At 35.6% G+C, this 20,880-nt stretch overlaps 1 protein-coding gene and 1 pseudogene across 1 annotated transcript in view; both read right to left on the bottom strand.

Annotated features, from left to right (window-relative positions):
• LOC109248190 (protein eyes shut homolog) overlaps positions 1-20,880 on the bottom strand; it is a 784,935-nt gene that overhangs the window by 243,041 nt on the left and 521,014 nt on the right. The gene's annotated exons all lie outside the window — the stretch shown is intronic.
• LOC109248192 (60S ribosomal protein L10-like) lies at positions 14,496-15,253 on the bottom strand (annotated as a pseudogene).

Genomic DNA, 20,880 nt, shown 5'->3' with positions numbered 1-20,880 from the left:
CTTCCCAATTCCACATCCCATGAGTTCGTGGGTTCTAGCCCCATATCAGGCTCTGTGCTGACAGCTCAGAGCCTGGAGCCTGCTGCGGATTCTGTGTCTCCCTGTCTCTCTGCCCCTCCTTGGCTGCACTCTGTCTTCTCTCTCTCTAAAAATAAATAAACATTAAAAAAATTAAAAACCCATGTACATTTGTTCATACTAAAATTTGTTCGTTATTCGATTATAGGACTGAGTCTACACTAGTTTTTCATATGAGGGAAAATAGTAGGAAATAGAAGAAAAAGGGAAAATCTGTGTAGGGAAATAAAGCATAAAATAAATTAGTGTTCAGGAAAATTATCTTATACAACTTAAAATGGATCTATTCATTCAATAAACAAATGAATCCCTATTATGTAAGAAACTAATAGGTGGTGGGGAGGTGGAGGTAGATAAAGCAGTTGTCTTCTGAAGGTCTTCATAGACCTTGTCTTCATAGACAAGAAAGACACTACCATTCTTTGAGAGGTCAATTTTCACCAAAACCAGAGGAATCAGGGCCGGCACACCAGTATTGGCAGTGTAGGTTAGTGTTAATGAGAGCTGACAGATCTGTGCTTCGTCTTCAAGTCTCACTCAAACTCAGTGAGCAAGTGATGCTGGGAAGATTTTACTCAGAGATACAAACTGGGAGCTTGTGATTGCCAGGCTCATGAGGCAAAAATGAAAATAGGGAGTTCAAAGAGTGCCTATCTTTACTGATTATAGAAAACAAACAAAAAGGAGAATATTTTTTTCCTCATCTTTAGCTTTTTTTGCTCTTCTTTAAAGAGCCCCAGTCCAGTATCTCATGCTTTCATGCTGCTCTGTCTTATCTTCTATCCATTGTAAGCAATGCTTGACCAATGAGAGGACACACTGGAATACATCATTTGAAAGTGACAGAGATACCTTCATTGGGTATACATTGTTATTATAGCAATGGCCTCTTATAATGGGATAGTTTGCTTTATTTAATAAACATTTGTATATCATTTATTATGAACCAAGCATTTTATTTTCCTCAAGTATTTTACCTTTAAATTCTTTTTTAAAAAGTAAGCTCTATGCCCAATGTGGGGCTTGAACTCACCATCCCCAGATTAAGAGTCCCATACTGTAGTGACTGAGCCAGCCAGGTGCCCCTCCCCAAGGACTTTAAAATATTCAACATCATCCTCCCCACGAATTAAGCAGAAACATGTTGGGTTTTTTTTCCATTTAAAGATCAGGAAGTTGAGTACCTGAGGGGCTAACTATCTGCGGTCCCCTAGTACCTAGCTGACATAGCTGGGTTTTGATGTGAAGATGGAAGCAGAGATTGAAGTGAATTCCAGAAACACCAAAATGCTGCCAATGACTCAAAGATAGAAGAGGTGAGGAACAAATCTTCCTTCAAGCCTCTGAAGGCAGGGCGGTTTTACTGACACCGTGACTTCATAGTTCTGGACTCCAGAACTATGAGAAAGTAAATTTCTATTGTTTTAAGCCATCAATTTTATGGCAATTAGGTTACAGCAGCCACAATAAGCAAATACAGAGCAGAAGTTTTTCTTTTTTTAATGAAACAATGTTAAAAATTAGAGGCAAGGATTAGAATATTAGCAGTGTTCAATAATTAAAGTGGAATTCAGACATAAATGAGATTAGAATGTGTATATATTGAATTATAAGTGGACACCTTATTAAGGTATACAGATAATCTAAAAGATTTGGGTTTAACAAATATCTCAGTTGTGGAGTGGTTATGAAAAAGATCAGAAAGCAACAGTGTATCTCTTTTTTAACATTTTCACAGTGTAGTTAAATTTGACAGGAAACACTGATGTAATAAACACAAATCTATTACAGATACCTAAATCTAGTACCTGCATTTATTGCAATTCAAATAGAGTAATAAAAACATTCTAACAGACCTCTTTAAAGTGCAAAGGGGACTGTGCTCACTAATTCACTAAACACTAAGGGTGAACACAGTCATAGTAGTAACTGGAAAAGCAATGGCAAAAATATATTCAGCAATTTACAGTCCTTTACTATTTGATACTTTGAAATCTAAAACACATTTCCCTTTGGTTTGTTTTTAATTACCTTTAGGGGGTGGGATTATATTTGCTATCTATAGTAAAAGGAAATGTTTATATTCAAAGCTTTTTATCAATTGCAGATGTTTTGTTGACAACCAATATAGCAAACATTTCCACAGTGGTTTACTTTAACCTTCAACCAACTGAGAATCAAGTGTCTTAATCTTGGGGAGAATAATACAAATTTTGAAATCATAAGTTCTTTAGGCCAAAGAAAGTTCTCAGTGGTGGTGCTGTAGATGGGTGGAGAAAGCTTGTCTTTCTACTCAAAGACTTTCCAGGGAATCAAAGTTTTATGCCACCACAGAAGCAATTCTATATTACATTGTGAATTGTAAAGGGGAGAACAAAGAAGTATCCACAAATGAGGAAACTTACCAACCTTATTAAAGAATCTTTGAATATTTTCTCTACTCAAAAGCATTTTCTGAATTGAGAAGGGGTTCTCATTTTGCTAATACCTCAGCCAGAGCCTAGAATTTCCTGAAGTGATAGTTTTCAAAGAAAAAAAAGCACTAGATGTAATAGGAATATTAAAATACACACATGATTGTTTCATTCTGAGTGATTATATAAGTATAGGGTTGTAAGGATCAAGCTACTTTCCTTTCTAGTACTTAGAAGAGAAAAAATGATCCTCCTCCCCTTTTCTCTTTATGGTCTTTTTGTAGAGCATCATAATACAACACAGTTCCATGCACTTTTTACCAGCAGAATAAAATAATCAGACAAACTTTATAAAGAAGAATTTCTCACATTAACAGTTATATACCTATAAATGCAAACTGGAACAGGGTCAACTGTACTTAGAACCCAGGAGTCTTAGTGGTAGGAAAGACTTGAGATGCATAGTCCATTCTCCTACTTAAAGGAAGACACTTTGTAAAGGCTTTGTAAAAGATGAATTTCAACCTGTTTGAATATTCAAATGAAAGAAGGCTCATTATGTCACGAAGCCATTTCTTCATTGTTTAACAGTTTTGCCACTGTTTGTATAAAAGCCATTCTGTGTGTGTGTGTGTGTGTGTGTGTGTGTGTGTGTGTGTGTGAGACCCCGTGATGTGTGTGTGTTAGGTACCCTTTATTGAAGATTTTCTTAAATCAGATACTGGGTTCAACACCATACATGGATTATATCAAGGCAGTGTTTCTCAATCTGGGTTTCCTTTTTGCCCCATTTACCTCCAGGGAATATATGGCAATGTCTGGAGAAATCTTTGTCACAACAGCAAGAGGAGGATGCCACTGACATTTAGTAGGAAGAGGTCACCAATGCTGCTAAACATCTTATAATGCACAGGGCAGCCCCTAACAACAAAGCATATATATCCCTAAATTATCAACAAAGTTCATCTTGCGAAACTCTGATTTGAAGTAAAAACAGAGTGAATGTTCACTAGCTAAATAAATGGTAGGTCTTGTTATAAAAACGAGGGGCAAAGGAACATGTTTTTTCCCCCTGTAATACAGCACTATTTTCTACAACGAAGGATTATAAAAAGATTATTTTAGAGTTTTTTTTAGATGCTTATTTATATTTGAGAGAGAGGGAGAGAGACCGTGCAGGGGGGAGACGGAGACAATCTGAAGCAGGCTCCAGGCTTTGAGCTGTCTGTAAGCACAGAGCTCGATGCTGGGCTGAAACTCATGAACCTCATGAGCTGTGAAATCTTGACCTGAGCCAAAGTTGGCTGCTTAACCAACTGAGCCACCAATGCGCCCCTAAAAATATTACTTTAAAACATTTTGTTATTTTCATGCAACATATTCACATGACTCAAGATTCAAAAGGTATGCAAAGATATGTATATAGTGTAAAATCTTTCTCCTACCCCACACCTGGACTACCCAAGTCCTGTCCATCGAGGAACCAGTGTTACCAATTTCTTGTTTATTTATCCAGAAGTCCTCTATGCATCTGTAAATGCACACATACACAGACACATGTGGACACAAATACTATATACATTCTTCCCATGGTGTTTTTATTATTTAATCCATTTTAGAGATTATGTTCTAGCATGACACAAAGAGTTTCCATGTTTCTTTTTAAGGTGGTAGAGTATTTCATTGTATGGATTTCACTGTACTTTATGTAACCTCTCCTCCCTCTATGGATATATTTTCATTTTTTTCTACAAGTAGATTCGACAAGTAGAATTACCAAAGAAGAAAGTTTGTGTTTGTAATTTTTATTGGCTATTTTCCAAATTACCCTGCATTAAAGTTGTACCTGTTTCCATTTTGTAACTTTTAAAATTTTCTCTCACTGTTTATACCTTCTCATCAAAAACTTTCTAGGAATAAATAAAAAGGTTGGTACACCAGACAGTATTTTGTTCCTATCATGTTCTCAGGACTCAACTATTCAGAATCTGCCCACAAGGCTTTTTTTTAAACCTGCTTTTAATTGTGGTAAAACATATATAACATAAAGTTTACCCTTTTAACCATATTAAGTGTAAAATTAAGTGGCATTAAGTATATTTACAATATTGTGTGACGGTCACCACTATTTCCAAAATTTTTCATCACACCAAATGGGTGAAACTCTAATTATTAAACAATAGTTCCCCATTCAGCCTCCCCTCAATAGCCTTGAATCTAATTTGTGTCCATGAATTTGTCTATTCCAGACATTTCATGTAGGTGGAATCATATAGTATTTGTTCTTTTGTGTCTGCCTTATTTCACCTTAGCATGAAGTTTTCAAGGTCCATCCATGTTGTAACATGTATTAGAATTTCATTCCTTTTTTAAGGCATTTTATCTATCTCTTGATAGACATATATTTGTTCACAGCTTTTGGCTACTGTGAACAATGCCGCTATGCATACTGGAATATAAGAATCTGTTCGAGTCCCTGTTTTTAGTTCTTTTGAGTATGTACCTAGGAGCGTAATTGCTGGGTCATATAGTAATGTTACATTTAACTTTTTAAGGAACCATCAAATTGTTCTCCATAGTGACTAGACTATTTTAGATTCCCACCAGCATTGTACTAGGGTTCCAATTTTTTCACCCTTGCAAATAACATTTGTTATTTTTCATTTTGAAAATAAAATTATAGCCATTGTAGTAGGTATACAGTGGTATCTCATGGTTTTGATTTGCATTCCCCTAATAACTAATGATTTTGAGCATGTCTTCATAGGCCTATTGACCTTTTATATGTCTTCTTTGGAGAAATGTCTGTTCTTTGCCTATTTTAATGCCAGGTTCTTTGCCTATTTTAAAATTGGGTTGTCTGTCTTTATATTGTTTGTCTTTTATTGTTTATTGTTCCTCCTCGTACCCTGAATCAAAACCTTACTCAAATTAATTTTCACCCATTCATCATAAGTCTGCTTCCTTGAGAGAAGACAGAATCCTTTTACTCTAATAGGCACATAACCATTAAATTTGGTTTCCTGCCCAATTCTGGCAAGGCATAATTTACCTTTTCAAGAGGATTAAGATAATGGTAAAAAGTATCAAGGATTTTATTTCCTAAAATATTTTAGGTAAATTTTTCAAGGGATAATCTTACCTCTGAATTTGAGAAAGAATATTTGTAAATACATTCATAAGCAAGCAATGATAACTCTAATAAAAAGGTTAATTATCTATAATGGGTCAGAAATTCTTTTGCAGATATTTTTAAACAAATTATACAAACCTAGGCAAAAAGTCTACACAAACTGTCAAAATTTGTTGTCTATTCAAATTCACTTTGGAAACATATTGTAGGTTAATTTAATTACATTCAGATTAGGTGTGACTAAAAGGTAACGAAACAAATCTAATCACTGGAAAAATTAGAAATTTTAAGTTTTCTAGAACCCTCCAAATTATACTGATAGTGTTTTATGTATGTAAATTAAATAGCTAAAAAGTAATTTAGACACAAATGAGATCAGAATATGTATAGGGGTGCCCGGGTGGCTCAGTTGGTTAAGCAGCTGATTGTTGATCACAGCTCAGGTCTTGATCTCAGGGTCGTGAGTTCAAGCCCTGCACTGGGCTTCACACTGGGTGTGAAGCCTACTTAAAAACAATAAATAAAACAAACTTAAGAAAAAGAATATGTATACATTAAATTGTGAGTGGACTTTTAATATGTACAGATAATCCAAATGACTTGGCTTTAACAAATATTTAGCTGTTGAGTAGCTGAGAAAAAAATCATAAAGCAATAGTATCTTTCCTCTTGAACATTTTCACAATGCAACTTAATATGTTAGGAACCTTGATTTAATCAATATAAATTCAACAATGTAAATGGAAATAAAAAGGTTCTAGATTCCTAATATATTGTCATTGGTCAGGCCTGTATTTTGTAATGGTTTACAACAGAAGTGTATTCAAATTAAATGGTAGACAAAATCCTGGGTCCATTAAGTGTTAAATCAACAATAACAACAAAAATTTGAAGAGAAAGATTGAAGACAATACAAAGTAATGACATCACCAACACTACTACTGATACTACTACCACTATTAATTGATAATAATTGATTGAATAAGATTTACTAAATGCCAAGTAACAAGTGCTTCTATATACTACATATATTAACTCACCATAACCTCCACAAGTAGGCAATCTTATAGTGTCCATTTTACAGATAAGAGAATGGAAGCATGGGATTGTAAGTGATTTGTCCAACCTCACAAGGAGAAGATCCAGGATATGGACCCAAATAGACTGGCTCTGAATCTAAATACCTAACTCTTTTATCAGTGGTCCCCAAACTTATTTCCACATTGACAACTCCTGGGTGTCCTCCAAAAATTACAATGATCAGGCCATAACCCCAATCAACTAATTCCCAATCTCTAGGGATGGAACACAGGCACATGTATTTTTTGAAGCTACACAGGTGATTCCAGTGTGCAAAGTTGGGAATCCTAGGTAGCCTTAAATCATGGAAATCAAAGAAACCAGAATTATCAAGCAGAAAACCTACAACTGAAGCATTAAGAAGAAGGGATAATCTTAAACATAAAATGAACCACAACAAATAACACATGACATTCTTATACCACTAAAGAAAAAAAAAGAGTTTAAGCTGAAGCAAGATGAAATTGGGTATCTTGAGTATTAATATTCTACTTACCAAAACAACATGAGGTAATAAGCATTTTAAAGAAAAGGGTGTCTGCTCTTTATTTGGAATGAAAGTGGTATTATGTTGAGAAACAGGCAATAGATAGACAATTATAAAATTTGAATGGAACCAGAAAAGACCCTGAACAGCCAAAGTAATGTTGAAAAGCAAAGCAAAGTTGGAGGCATCACAATTCTGAATTTTAAGCTGTATTACAAAGCTGTAATCATTAGGACAGTATGGCACTGGCACAAAAACAGACACGTAGATCAATGGAATAGAATAGAGGACTCAGAAGTGGACCTACAATTACATGGTCAATTCAACTTTGACAAAGCAGGAAAGAATATCCAATGGGAAAAAAAATAGTCTCTTCAACAAATGGTGCTGGGAAAACTGGCAGTGACATGCAGAAGAATGAAGCTGGCCCACTTTCTGACACCATACACAAAAATAAATTCAAAATGGATGAAAGACCTAAATGTGAGACAGGAAACCATCAAAATCCTAGAGGAGAACATAGGCAACAACCTCTTTGAACTCCGCTGTAGCATTTTCTTACTAGACATGTCTCTGGAGGTTGGGAAACAAAGCAAAAATGAACTACTGGGACTTCATCAAGATGAAAAACTTCTACACAGTGAAGGAAACAATCAGCAGAACTAAAAGGCAACCAATGGAATGGGAGAAGAAATTTGCAAATGACATATCTGATAAAGGGTTAGTATCCAAAATCTATAAGGAACTTAGCAAACTCAACATCCAATTAATGAACAATCCAGTTAAGAAATGGGCAGGAGACATTAATAGACATTTCTCCCAAGAAGACATACAAATGGCTAACAGACACACAAAAAGATGCTCAACATCACTCATCATCAGGGAAATGCAAATCAAAGCCATAATGAGATACCACCTCACACCTGTCAGAATAGCTAAAATAAACAACTCAGGAAACAACAGATGTTGCCAAAGATGCAGAGAAAAGGGGAACTCTCTTACACGGTTGGTGGGAATGCAAACTGGTGCAGCCACTCTGGAAAACAGCGTGGAGGTTCCTCAGAAATTTAAAAATAGAGCTACCCTATGACATAGCAATTGTAGTACTAGGTATTTATCCAAAGGATACAAAAGTGCTGATTCAAAGGGACACACACACCCCAATGTTTATAGCAGGACTATCGACAATAGCCAAATTATGGAAAGAGCCCAAATGTCCATCGACTGATGAATGGATAAAGAAGATACAGCCATACACACACACACACACACACACACACACACACACACACACACACACACACACACTGGAATATTAGCCATCAAAAAGAATGAAATCTTGGGGTTCCTGGGTGCCTTAGTTGGTTAGGCATTTGGCTCTTGCTTTTGGCTCAGGTCACGATCTCACTGTTCATGAATTTGAGCCCCACGTCCGGCTCCATGCTGACAATGTGGAACCTGATTGGTATTCTCTCTCTCCCCTTCTCTCTATACCCCTCTCCAACTCATGCACACACACACACACACACACACTCTCTCTCTCTCTCTCTCTCTCAAAATAAATAAACTTAAAAAGAATGAAATCTTGTCATGTGCAATCATGTGGATGACACTAGAGTGATTATGCCAAGTGAAATAAATCAGTCAGAGAAAGACAAGTATATGATTTCACTCATATATGGAATTTAAGAAACAAAACAGATGAATATAGGTGAAGGGAAGGAAAAATAAAATAAGTAAAAACAGAGATGGAGGTGAACCATAAGAGACTCTTAACTATGGAGAACAAATTGATGGTTGCTGGAGGGGAGGTGGTTGGGAGATGGGCTAAATGGGTGAGGGGCATTAAGGAGGGCAATTGTGATGAGCACTGGGTGTTACATGTAAGTAATGGATCACTAAATTCTACTCCTGAAACCAGTACTTTACTACATGTTACCTAACTTGAATTTAAATAAAATCTTAGAAGAAACAAATAGACAATTCAAAGATTCTTACCATTCTCTGTATTTCAATGTGTAATAATAGTTCAAAGTTTATGATATTCTCTAAAGGCAAGTAGGCAAAATCCTTATTCTAATACTTGAGATATACAAAAATAATGTTTTACTTTTTCCCCAAAATGGGTTGTATATATGAAACTAGAATGCATGTTGCATGGATTCCTAGTACAAACCAAACAGGAAGTCAGGAAAGGGAACATCAACTACAAACTCAAAACATATGTAAGAGAATCATGTTTTTCATTGCTCTTTATTTGGAACCTAATTATGAATGCTCATTGTCATGTGTCACATACATTGCAGAACTATTCAAAGTTGAGAATAATGAAAGAACTAGAAATGATGTAAGAATGTGTGAAATTGAGCACGTCACTTTATTTACCCTCAGTTTATTTATCTCAAGGATTGTCAGACTTTTACTGTACAGTGCCAGGTAGCAATATTTTTAAACTTTGCAGGCTACCTACAGTCTCTTACATACCTTCTCCTTCCTCCTCCTCCTCTTCCTCCTCTTTGCCATCCTTTAAAAATGTGAAAACCATTCTTAGCCATGGGCTGTATGAAAATAGACTGTGGCCAGATTGGCTCCTTGTTTGTAGTCTGCCAACCCCTGATTAGATACTGCATTTCAAAAATAGCACAATCTAATGCTTTGGTTCTAAGCCAGGGGTGATTTTGTTCTTTTTCAGGGAATGTTTGTCAATGTCTGGAGACATTTTTGGTTGTCACCTGGGGTGGGGGACAGACATACTGTGTTACGCACATCTAGTATGTTGAGGCTGGAGATGTTGCTAAACATCTTACAACACACAGAACAAGCTCTCACAGCACTTATCTGGGCCAAAGGGTCAAGGTGCCTAGTTTAAGAAGCTCTTGACTAATGGCCATTTTCTTTCAATTATAGGGACAGTAAAGAGATTAAGTATATTTAATCATCCTTTATCCAGGATTGTGGTTAATTTATATTTATTCAATCAGTGAGACAGATCTGCATAACAGTGTTAGACTTAACAAGCTCTGAGATCCTGCAAGCTATACTACCATGGAGAAAATAAAAAAAGATGAATTTGATAACCTCAAATTATGAGAGTCAAGTGCAGTTACAGCCTTAAACATGTGTGATTCACAGAGAGGAGAAGGGAACTAACTAGGCAGTACTAGATTTGGAACTGTGACATATCAAATAAATTCAGGCCACTGAATGAGAAAACCAGAGCCAGGAATTGCTAGTACTCTGAAGATGGTAATTTTGAGCCTAGAATCTGTTTATTTTTGCCTGTCCATAAAATTGTGATATATCTTCTATGAATTTGGGGTAAAGAATCATGTGACAAAAAAAAAAAAAAAAAAAAAAAAAAAAGAATCACGTGAGACATACTGGATCACCAAAAATGTGCAAGGGAAATTTTACACATTACTAATTCCAGTAAGAGGATAATGCTCAAATTGACACTTCTAATTTTTTTTCTTACTGTGTACTAATTGCATTTTCATGGCATTGCATTTTTTCTTTAAAAAACTTTTCACTGTATTGCTTTTTAAAATGTTAAATATTCATCTCTTTAAACTCTAATACATTTAACATTATATAAAAAAAGTGATTATTAGGAAACCTGATTATAAATTCTAAGAAATTCACTGTAGCATATCCTATTAAAATTGGATTCTAGGCTCACCTCTAAAGTTTTGATTTGGAAAGCTCTACCTCTGATGTTATTGAAGGCATTAGTTTGTATTAGCAATAAAAGAAAAACAGTGTTGCATGTCTGAGAAGATTTTGAATGAGAATTCTGATTTCTACTTGTTATTTCTGTAACAACAAAATAAGTAATCTTTTAAGGGATTTTACATAGTTAATTCTGTCGTATAACACAGTAATGAAAACTGACAACTTCGAACTATACAGGGAGGTATGTTTGTTGCTTTTCTTTTATTCTAGACATGCAAAGATAATACATCGGTTAAGTGTGCTAGATCTGGGGTGGAGAATGAGGAGTAGTGAGAGATAATGTTGACATAAGAGCAGTAGATACATCTCAGATCAGGGAGAGCTTTAAAAATCATATGAAAGAGTTTGGGTTTAGGCTACTGAAAGCTTAATTTGGGAAAGTAAAATAATCAGATTTGTGTTGTAGTGACATTATTCCAGATGTTTAGTGACATTATTTTGGAAGTCTTGTGGAAGAAGGATTGGAGGGGCTTAGAGTTGAGAGAGGGAAACCATTGAGAAGAACACAGAAATCATTCAGGGGAGCAAGGAGGGTGTTCACTAAGGATGGTACAGTGGGAATAAAGAGGAAGGGGGCAGATAGTCAAGGAATAAGGAAACATGAGCCTGGATTGGCTGTAAAGGAGGTAGTAAAGAAGGAGACTAAGTAAAAACTCTAAGATTACTGATTTAGGATGCTGAGGAAACACTTTATCTATATCATCTCTTTTAGTCTATGATGTAAAAATTATTATCTACATTCTGCAGATGAAGACACTTGGGTTAAGCAACTTGCCCAAGACCATACAAAGAAAAGCTGCAAAGCCAGGATTTGAACCTAGGATCATCTAATGTCAGAGCACATGCTTTCAACTTTTCTCAATAACTAGGGTGCATAATACAGGAATAAGAGGATATTTGTGATGTTAGGTAAGACAAAGCATTATGTTTTGGAAACGTGGAGCCTGAGATGGTTATGGAACAGCTAGATCATATAGTAGGCAACTAAATGATTGGAATTTTTAAATTTGGTTTTATACTACCCTCCTATATTATATTCTAGCTTATTAGATTTTACAATGATGACAATGGCAAATATTTATATAGTATGTCCCAATGTAAAAAGACCAGTGATAATGCAAGCATTCTATAGAACATATTGGGAAACAGACTGTGGAAAAAGGTCCTATTAACTTTTTCATTAGTCATTTTTAACTATATTACACATTAACACTTCAGTACACTTCACAAAATAGCAATTTGAGCTTTTATTCAACCACATTTACTAGAAAAGTGGGAACTAAATTAAACACAGTCTAGAAAACAAATAGTGCAAAAAATTTCATGAATATTAATAGAAAACCAGACAAATGTAATGTACTTGAGTTTGTATCACAAAATGTACAATTCATTCTTTTGTGGAATTGCTATTTCCAAACAAGATGGATTGCTTTAGTCACTTTAAAAAATGTTAAAATGTAAAACATCCATGGAAGAAAGAAGATAGGCTCAGATTATGAGAAATAGATTTCTTAATGAAGGAATGAGGTTTTGAATAACGTGCTCCCTTTGGCAGCATCTTAACAAGATAATATTTGGTGAACATGAATCATTAGTAAACTATGAAACAATGAACAAACACACACATCCAGATAAGACTGTAGGTTGCTGTGGATTTGCTAGAAATTCCCATCTGTCATTATTTCTGATTTTTTTTACCTTGTCCTAAAATCATTAATAGGGTACATGTAGTCAATGTGAATTGTATACCTGATACAAAACACATCAGGATTTAATTTATTGAGTGGTATTTCATTAGTTCAGATGAGTTGAAATGTGGCATTTCATTTTCTAAAACTGTGTGGGAACATTCATCATATAGATGCTTAAATTATAATTTAGACACTGAGTAAAGTTTCAGTGTATCTGAATAAAATTGAATAAACATCCTAAATGAACCAAAATTCATTTTAGATAAAATTGACTTTTTCTGATGAGTGATAGCTTAAAATTTCCTCATGTAAGATTAATCAGAGGCAATCCCCCCCCCATTTTTATTAAACTATATGAGACTACTCCTTATTCATGGAGCTATTTTCATGAAGTAGAACATTTTTAGTGGTTTGATTTATTTACTTTATCTTACCTGATTTCAAAATACCTGATGGACAAATGAAGGGATCAAATCAGCTGGGTACTTTAATCTATACAATCAAAATTTTTAATAGATCATTCATTCATTTATCTGTACTTTACTTAAGTATTATTGTGATAATTACTAAAAAAGAAAGATGAACTCTTTTGGATAGTAATCTAACCTGAGTCAAGTGCTTGGGGAACAGTAAAGTTTCTGCTGCTATCATTACTAGACTAATGCAGTTTTGAAAAACAGCAAATTGATCCCTGTTACCTGAATAGTAACCATAAAATCTACTAAGATATTTCTGGCAGAGTCACAGTTGGTTGTGACTTTGGTTGTGAAAAAAATTACAAAACATTCACAAAGAGTAAAATCTCTTCAAATCAATAGGAAAAAGGCTTGTTGGATTTAATGAACTACTGGTTCTCCTAATCTGAAATATAGCATTGATTAAGCAATGTAGGATCCTCTTGCACATGGAGAAATCTACACCATGTCTTATATCTGGGGAAGTGTATGTCAACTTTACTTGTCTTCCTTTGGTTTGCTTTAAGTTTTAAATGCCCGTTAGGGGTGCCTGGGTGGCTTAGTCAATTGAGTGTCCAACTCTTGATTTCAGGTCAGGTCAGGATCTCACAGTGTGTGAGATTGAGCCCCTCACTGGGCAGACAGCATGGATCCTGCTTAAGATTCTCTCTCTCTTTCCTTCTCTCTCTGCTCCTCCCCCACTCTCTCTTTCTCTCTCAAAATAAACTTAAAAAAATAAATGCCCATTATTTATGATATACAGGGTATGATTATTGCCATTTTCTAATATTACTGAAAATGAAAATTTCTTTCCTCTTTTCTTTATACACATACAGCTTGAGTTTTGGAATTGTAATCGAAAGTATTTAAATTTGATCTAATTTACTGATATTTTTGTGGAACTCTAGGAATATAAGATATAACACTTACTGGAAAAATTTTTACAAAAACAATGAATTATGGGCATATAGTTAACACAATATAGTAATAGTGTACACTTAGAAGGGGTTAAGGTGGCAAATTTTATGTTATGCATTTTTTTACCCCAAAAAGCAATGAGTTATATTGTTTACAATCATATAATTCATTTGACAAATTTTTAAAGTTTAAGTTTATTTTTAATTTTTAAATTTTTTAACTAAAATTTTTTTTTAATGTTTATTTATTTTTTGAGAGAGAGGGAGCACGAGCAGGGAAGGGGCAGAGAGAGAGAGGGAAACAGAGGATCTGAATCAGGTTCTTCACTGTCAGTGCAGAGCCCAATGTGGGGCATGAACTCATGAACCTCGAGATCATGACCCAAACCAAAGTCAGACACTTAACCAACTGAGCCACCCAGGCATCCCAATTAATTTTCATTTTTATTTTTAGACAGGAAGTAGGGTTTATTAGTGGGCATGAAGAAGGAGGGGGCAGTGCCAGTTCTCATGAGTGCGGAGCCTGCCATTTATCAAGGGGCCACTATTAGGGATGTATTTGACTCCACAGCCATCTGCAATGAGCCACCTTTCAGCTACCATGTCTTCAAATTTGTCCACATTCAACCTAGTAAATCCCCACTTCTTGGAAATGCGGATCTTCTAGTAGCCAGGGAACTTGAACTTGGCCCTTCATAAAGCCTCAATCACATGCTCCTTGTTCTGCAGCTTGGTATGGATGGACATGCTGAATTGGCCAATGTGGATGCTGGCTGCTGTGCCCTGGGGCTTTCCAATTTTAGTATATGTGCTGCCGAAGCGAGCACACCCTGGGGCTTTCCAAAGGCACCCTGCATACCTGTTTGGAGACTGTCAGCCCCAGCACAGAACAACATCTTGTTGATATGGATGACATGGAAAGGTGGAGAGACAGTCGGTTGTGAAAACCTTCTTTACCACAGCTTTTCACCATGTATATACTTGTTGACACAAATATGGGCAGGCTCCAGGGCTTCAGAGGAGAGCTGCTCATATTTATCTGACACCACGTGACCACATAGTGGGAACTCATCCACTTTTGCCTTTTTCCACGCCAGGTCAAAGATGTAGATCTTGGCATCAAGGACACCTTTGTAAGAAGTGAGCCTTTGGATATGGCTTGTTCTTACAATACTGGTAACACCAAGTGGAGTGGCAGCCCATGGTGACACCAGGATCTTCAGTGGCATGCCGAAAGAAAAGGGCTAAAGTTTATTTTCCCATAATCTGTACACTCAATGTGGGGCTCAAACTCACAACCTTAAGATTAAGTGTCACACTCTCTTCTGACTGAGCCAGCCTGGTGCCCCCATTTTGCAGTTTTCAATTGGCTTTATAGTTCATTTACTCATAATCTGCATTAGAATAAACTGGCAACTGCCTTAATTTACTTTTTTGGGACTAAACTCCAAAACTCATATATAATTTTATTTGAAAAAGTCACTTGGACCCAACTGTACAACAAACACCTGAATCATAATGAAATCTCTCTTCTCTGCTATCTCCTTCATGCCCTCTTTTAAGGACAATATCAATAGCACCAGATTGGGGTTAGAATATCTGTAAGAGACACTGACTTTTACAATCCTTTAGTCATTATTTCAATATAAAGATACCTAAAATAACACCACAGCTCTTCATCAAGTCACTGGGAAGTAAAAATATATTAGGTTATATTAGGTTGAACTACATGAAATTGTGAGTATAACATTTTTAGCACATAAAAATGCAATTTTATATGTCTCAATTTAATAGCTGTAACAACGTTTTTTATTGACTGTCTACTCTGTTCTTAGAACTAAAACAGGAAATTTGAATACATGATCTTAATATCTATATTTACAAAACAGGAATGATTACCCCCATTTCACAGATGAAGAAGTTGAAGTTCAGAAAGGTTAAGTTTCTTGTCTTATTGGTCAGAAGACTACTTCTGACTCCAAATTGCGGATATTCTTGACTAATAACAGAGAAGTCTTTCCTGTTTTTCTTGTTGCCAAGTTAGAAAAATGATGGTGACATGTGGAGGCCATGATGAATGAGATGTAGATTTCCTGTCACTGTGTCTTGCCCACTTGTGAACCCATCTAATTCGTGGGTTCCAGATGACAAATTATGGAGGCCCGAAATGGTTACTTGTATGAAGGAGACAACTTTACAGTTTGAAGTTTAGAGTTTCTTTTACTTTTAGAATCCAATTCTTTTTGGGGGTTTAGGGTTACCAGTTCTTAAGACAGGAACAATGAATAGGATTTACAGACACTAGGGAATTAGTCTGACCCTTTTGCATATGGAATCTTCTTTTACCAGGAAATAAGAGATAACTTTTAATTTTTTTATTTAATTTTTTTAAATGTTTGTTTATTTTTGAGAGAGAGAGAGAGGGGAGGGGGTAGGGAGAGAGAGGGACACACAGAATCCAAAGCAGGTTCCAGGCTCTGAGCTGTCAGCACAGAGCCTGATGTGGGGCTTGAATCCACAAGCTGTGAGATCCTGACCTGAGCTGAAGTCAGACATTTAACTCACTAAGCCACCCAGGTGCCCCAAGAGATAACTTTTAAATAGAGACAAAAGCATTGTGAAACAAGTGAAAACTATTAGAAATGGTAGAGTGAGAATAAATTTGGGAAAAATGGACTTCAGTAAACATTTTAGAAAGAGAAATGACAGGGGAAGTTCTTTTCAAGTTAAAACTGTTGTTTATGAGTAATTATACTTTTTTACCCTCTGTATTCTTTTTTAAAAGTTTTTATTTAAATTCCATTTAGTTAACACTGTTACCACCTGGTGCTCATTAACGGCAAGTGCCCTCCTTAGTCCCCATCACCTAACCCATCCCTCAACCCCCCTTCTCTCTGGTAACCATCAGTTTATGCTCTATGGTTAAGAGTCTCTTTCTTGGTTTGCCCCCCTTTCCCTTCCCCAACTCCCCCCCCACCCCCCACACACACACTTTGCTCATTTGTTTTTTTTTCCTTAAATTCCACGTATGAGTGAAACCATATGGTATTTGTCTTTCTCTAATTCTACTTTTAAATAGATTCCCTGACAAAACATTTTGGGTTTGACATTCTGGAATTTGTGCAAGTATACTAGGAACCAACTGAGATAAAGGTATGGATCAGGGCCTTAAAGTTTATTTAAATGGAAAGAATATTTTTCTGAAATTGATTTGTGAAGCAGGTGTGTAGCTGCTGCCTACTGGGTAGGAGTTCGAGCTATAAGATTAAAAAATTAAGGAGCTATAAATTTTCTTATTTTGGGATTATCTACTGTATTAAAGATTCTGATGTGCAGGGTTAAGTGTTAATGCTAATAAAATAGGGGCTATTTCTGAGTTCCTTACATCCACATTTCAGACTTAGATTTGTTCTTAGAAAGGTAACTTCATAGCACTGGGACTGAAAGGGATGGTAGAAAAAAATCCTTAAATGGAAAGAGCCCCAGTATTGTGGTGATCCACAAATTCTCCAGGGAAAACATTTTGGAAAGGATTTTTCTTCCTTTTTTTTCTTGTTATTTAAGATTTTTATCTTGATATCTATGACTTCTAAATGGAGAAGAAGGGCTAGAAAATAACTGCTTTTATTAAAAAATTTTTCATACAGTTTACAGTTAGGTTGTAAATGTTTTCTATTTTGAGATTTTTGGATAATAAACATTATTACTGAAAATAAAACAAAGAGATAATGTAGACATATGGTGTGACAGAACTTGCAAAGTTAATTTTTCTTAGTTGGCAATTTCTTATCAGGTTCCAAATTAGAAATGGAAAACATATTTTTGGTAAACTAAAGTTTTTTGGGGGAAGGTATCCTTTTTAAATAGCCGCTTTATCTTTGAAATTACTATAGTATACAAATTGGGAGTTTGCATATGCTATATTTAAATCTAGTAAAAAATGTGGGTATTTGCATTAAAACTTTGTTTCTATCCTCTGTGCTTGTTTTAAGATGGTGATGCATGGAAGATGCCTCAGAATTACTTGTAACATTATGGTGTGGGGGAAGTGAAGGAACGAAAATTACTTAGATGTAATGTGGATTATGAAGTTGTAATTGGAGTGTGTTTTCATTTAATTTTGAGTGTATATTTGTTAACTCATTACTTCTGAAAATAATCAATTTTTTGAAAATTAATGGGCTTTAAAATTGTCTTAAGTAAGCATTTAGGTGGAATTTTAAAATTTATAGGATTTGGCACATATGTCTATTTTTGACTGTTAAGTTCAATTTTATTCTCTGACATTTTAAATTTCTTTTGGAAATTTTAATGTAGTGCATAACTAAGATAAAAGATATTAGTTTGCACCTGTAGAAGAGGGAATTACAAAATAAGGACTGAAAGCCAACTATGTCATGCATAAAATTATTGGAACACAGCTATATCCACTTATTTGCATACTTTTGATGGTGGCTCTTGGAGCCACAACAGTAGAACTGAGTAGCAGCAACATAGACTGTATGGACCGAAAGTCTAAATATTTACTATCTGGCCCTTTACTTGTCAATCCCTGCCTTATACTTCATGTAAAGCTGGATTTTGAGCTTCATGATGGTCTATGACAAAGAATAGTTAAGAGAACTATGGTAAGGAGAAAATAAAAGGAAAAAAACATAACTTAGTTTAAATAGAAGTATTTGTATCAAAATCTGGAATCAAATTTTGGTCCACAGAAATGAAAATAAAGAATATTTAGAAAATAGATCTAAGAGCAGGTATTTGTCGACTTTTGCCATTCAACCATGGTCATTTACTAAGTACATGGGTACTATACTGGTAATTCTAAATGACCAGTGACTTTAAACTTTCTGGTCCCTTAGAGTTGGGTGGTGCCTGAACTTACTTTTGCTTCTTAAGATAGGGGGTGATGGGCTCCAATGATGCTGACAGAGGATTATATAGACCTGCACAGTTTGAAATGTGTGTGTGGGGTGTGTGTGTGTGTGTGTGTGTGTATATGGTGTATGAATGAAAAAGCCTATTCCCTTAAAATGATAATGTTGGCTAAAATAGCTACAATTTTCAGGAAAATAAGAGTCATGCTGCATAAAAATTCAAAAGTTGGTTGAGAATGGGGAAAATGTATTCTCCTCTATTAAAGAGGTCTGAAAAGGAGGCTTCAATGTGGCTCATCAAATAGTGAGCTAAAAGATAAGTGCTTTGTATGTACAAAATGGTAAGTGCTTTGCCCTTTAAAAAGGAAATACAGAGAATGCTGCCCTTTTAATATGTCCTGTAGCCTGCCCTGGATTTGAGGATGAACAGAGATGGCACTAAAAATGATAAAGCAATAAATCATAAAGCCCCAAAGTTCCTTTTGTGTCACAGCTCTTACATGTTCAGAAGGCAATAACAATCTTCAGTACACATCAATTTCCCTCCGTGGGATGGAAACTGGAGAAACTGTGAGAGAAAATACTGAAGAGGAATAAAGAAATGTTTCTGCCTCTCTTTAATTTTCCTTACTTTGAATTTGTGCTGTCCACACGTTAATTGGAGATCTTAATAGTTTTAGCTATAATTTGATATCTAAAGCAGAAAGAAAAAAAATATGGGTCTGTATCTCAGCTGGAATCCAAAATAAACATAATCATTTCTTTTTTTTTAATGTTCAAAGCATTTTAGTTTTCTTTCACTCTCTTCATGTTTACCTCTTTTCTTTTCATAGTTGAAACTCACCAACTCTCCTCTGCATGGCTGTCTTTTAGTGTCTACAATGCCGGCATAAGTGAGAAAAGGTAAAAAGCTGTTAGAAAAACCTGTCTTTTAGAAAGTTCATCAACATATAATTTAACATATTAATGATGAGTAAGAGCAGAAATTTCCTTGTAATTATAAAAGTAAGGAGAGTGTTATGCTAAGTGAAATAAGTCAGGCAGAGAAGGACAGATACCATATGTTTTCACTCATATGTGGATCCTGAGAAACTCAACAGAAGACCGGGGGTGGGGGGAAGGGGGAAAAAAAGTTACAGAGAGGGAAGGAGGCAAACCATAAGAGACTCTTAAATACTGAGAACTGAGGGTTGATGGGGGGTGGGGGAGGAGTGGGTGATGGGCATTGAGGAGGGCACCTGTTGGGATGAGCACTGGGTATTGTATGGAAACCAATTTGACAATAAATTTCATTAAAAAAAGAATTATAAAGCAGCAGGTCATTTTCTTGGTTATTGATGGATTGGACTTGGGGTTATTTGTAGGTTTAATTTGGAGACCTGGTCAGAACCAGGAAATAATAATAGTTCCATGACTGCAAAAGTTTCCTGTGGACCTTTATCTAAATGTTCATGAAAAGACTTCTTTTCTTTTAGTAATAAGATTTAACTCTTTGGTATACCACCTCAGGAAAAAATATAGTTGGTGACTTCAAAATGGGGACTAAAGGTGTCTTCCTTTATTTCAAAAGCATTTAACCTTGGGATTAATTTTTATGCTAGAGTCAGGACAATTTCTGCAATGTTCAGAAGACTAAGAACCACAAACCTCCTATGAACAGCCCAGACAGTGATCCAGGAAGGAAGCTCCTTGTCCATTTTGTCCACACAGAGTAGCCTGCCACGCAGTTCCCTCTTCACCTCTCCAGATATGCTCCTTGGGACTGAATCAAAACTAGTCTACCACTTGAGTAATTTAGTGGGTTCTCTCTATTTCTCCCTGAACTTCTTTGTCAGATTTGTTCTTTCTACATGTTTTTGGTCATTGGACACCTACCACTTTACTCTTCCTGATGTTTGCTTTCAAGCTTTTCTCAGATGAATTGCCTCCAGTCAATTAACACCTTCCTCTGGCTGACTTGTGCAGCTCCATGTGATAGAATGATTTATACGAAGTATATCTTTGGTCTTCATCCAC

The sequence above is a fragment of the Panthera pardus genome, unplaced genomic scaffold (genome assembly GCF_024362965.1).
Source record: "Panthera pardus isolate Hobbes unplaced genomic scaffold, ASM2436296v1 HiC_scaffold_17, whole genome shotgun sequence".
Lineage (NCBI taxonomy): Eukaryota > Metazoa > Chordata > Mammalia > Carnivora > Felidae > Panthera > Panthera pardus.
Note: the sequence above shows the minus strand (reverse complement) of the source record. Positions and strands in the feature narration are given on the sequence as shown.